Source organism: Triticum dicoccoides, chromosome 2B, assembly GCF_002162155.2.
Source record: "Triticum dicoccoides isolate Atlit2015 ecotype Zavitan chromosome 2B, WEW_v2.0, whole genome shotgun sequence".
NCBI classification, from domain to species: domain Eukaryota; kingdom Viridiplantae; phylum Streptophyta; class Magnoliopsida; order Poales; family Poaceae; genus Triticum; species Triticum dicoccoides.
The window spans coordinates 213,374,390-213,376,785 of NC_041383.1; positions in this window are offsets into that span (position 1 = coordinate 213,374,390).

Here is a 2,396-nt window from a genome sequence, read left to right on the forward strand (position 1 = left end):
AACTATCCGACTAGGTGGTTTTCTCATGACCGCCTATTCGGCCACCGCTTCGACGATGACCTCTCGGGTCATCAAAAGCAATCTTCACATCAACTCGGAATTCGCCGAGCAGCTGGATCCAATAGAGCTCTCGTCCATAAACGAGCTCTTGGATCGCATCGCCGCCCTGGGAGTCGCTACAGACTACGATCAGATTGGGCTTAAAACCGATCTGGGAGAGATTAACTCTCCCCAGGTTACCCACCACGTTGAGGTGGTAGAGGAACAACGCGGCGACTCTTCTTCTGTATTGAAAACTAGTTATGTCCGGACTCCCGAGCCCTCCATGCCGGATTCCCACGGAGGGACGGATGTCGATCAAGCACTGAACCTAAAGTCAGGCATCGGACCAGACTCGTTGGACAACGTCCAGCAATCCAAGCTTCCAAAGTCGGAAACTTTTCGGCCCTTGAGCCTCGAGATGGGCAGGGTTCCGGACTCAATTCCACCCATCCACCCAAACATATGCGATCTATCTCAAATCCGGAAAGAGCCCGCCAAAACTGTACATCATTACTGGGCCAGATTCCTCCTAGTTATGGACAGGATAAAAGACTGCCATGAGGAAAACGCAATTTCAATTTTCTGCAATAATTGCACGGACAAGGGAATCTTGAACGCCGTAAGTCGTCGTGAAATTACACGCTTCGCCGACCTGGCGTCCATAGTACGAAAGTACTATGTGATGGAGAATTTCCGGAAAACCAAAACTAAGTTTTGGGACAATCCCGCTCTGAATACAACCCTAGTCCGAAACAAAATGGTGCATCATGCTCAGGCACCAGGTACAAAAACCAAAAAGCAAAAACCCCATAAAGGGCACGGAACCGTACTGGAGGGATGGCTCAGCGGACCCTGTAAAATTCACAGTACAGAAGGCGCCACCCCAACACAAAGCCTTCGAGCATGTTGGATACTGCGGCAGGTGGCCAAAAGTGGCGAAGAGCTTCTAGCCCCGGAGAACCACTCCAACAGTACCAGTACGGTGTCAACAGTCTTCGAGACTTTTGCATCAAATAATATGCGGAAACGAACAATCCGTAGCCTCACCGAAGTCTACCAAGTAGCAACAACAAATCCATGGAGCTACACGGCCATCACCTTCAACGCCAGCGACGAACCTAAATTCCAAACAGCCCGAGCACCAGCCGCATTGGTTTTAGTCCAATAGTGGACGGCTTTCGTCTTACCAAGGTACTCATGGATGGCGGCATGTGGGGACCAAATCTCCGGGTGTTAATCTCCAGAAAATGGCCCTTGTGCTCACCAGCCCCAGGATAACTATTAGCTGATGAGGCACCAACTTGATACAGAAATTCCAAGCAAAATACAAAATATGTAGTACAAGACCATTCTGGCCTGTGAGTACAACAAATGGTTTCTAATGATTGATGGCGGAAGCGGTTTATGGATCATTAGTGTCTATGGGACTCCAATTTCCCACAGGAACAGCTGACTAGGTTAACTCCTATCTTCGCGAGGCTGCTATCACCGTTGCTTAGGTTCCGGGACTATCGCCATGATCGCTCCTCTCCGTGCAAGAAAATCTGGCCAAGACAATAGCCAGGGACAAGCCAGTGAGTACTTTGAATGTACTCGCAAACATTATGAACACAGGTATAATATAACAATGATGTGCTGAAAATATTTTATGCTCATGACGTCAGTCACAAAAGATAAATAAAACTCTGATGCGCGCAAGCATGTTATTTACGCATATGCAATAACATAGTAGTATTAAAATTTTGAAATAAATAACAAGTATGCCACAGTCGGGCGTCTTAGCGACACCACATAAAGGGCTTTAAAAGAAATGCCACAGTCGGGCGTCTTAGCGACACCATATAAAGGGCTTTAAAAGAAATGCCGCAGTCGGGCGTCTTAGCGACACCACATAAAGGGCTTTAAAAGAAATGCCGTAGTCGGGCGTCTTAGCGACATCACATAAAGGGCTTTAAAAGAAATGCCGCAGTCGGGCGTCTTAGCGACACCACATAAAGGGCTTTAAAAGAAATGCCATAGTCGGGCGTCTTAGCGACACCACATAAAGGGCTTAAAAGAAATGCCGCAGTCGGGTGTCTTAGCGACACCACATAAAGGGCTTTAAAAGAAATGCCGTAGTCGGGCGTCTTAGCGACACCACATAAAGGGCTTTAAAAGAAATGCCGCAGTCGGGCGTCTTAGCGACACCACATAAAGGGCTTTAAAAGAAATACCACAGTCGGACGTCTGAGCGACGTCACAGAAAGGGCTTATACCAAATGTAAATAACAAGTATGCCATAGTCGGACGTCTGAGCGACGTCACAGAAAGGGCTTATATCAAATGTAAATAACAAGTATGCCACAGTCGGACGT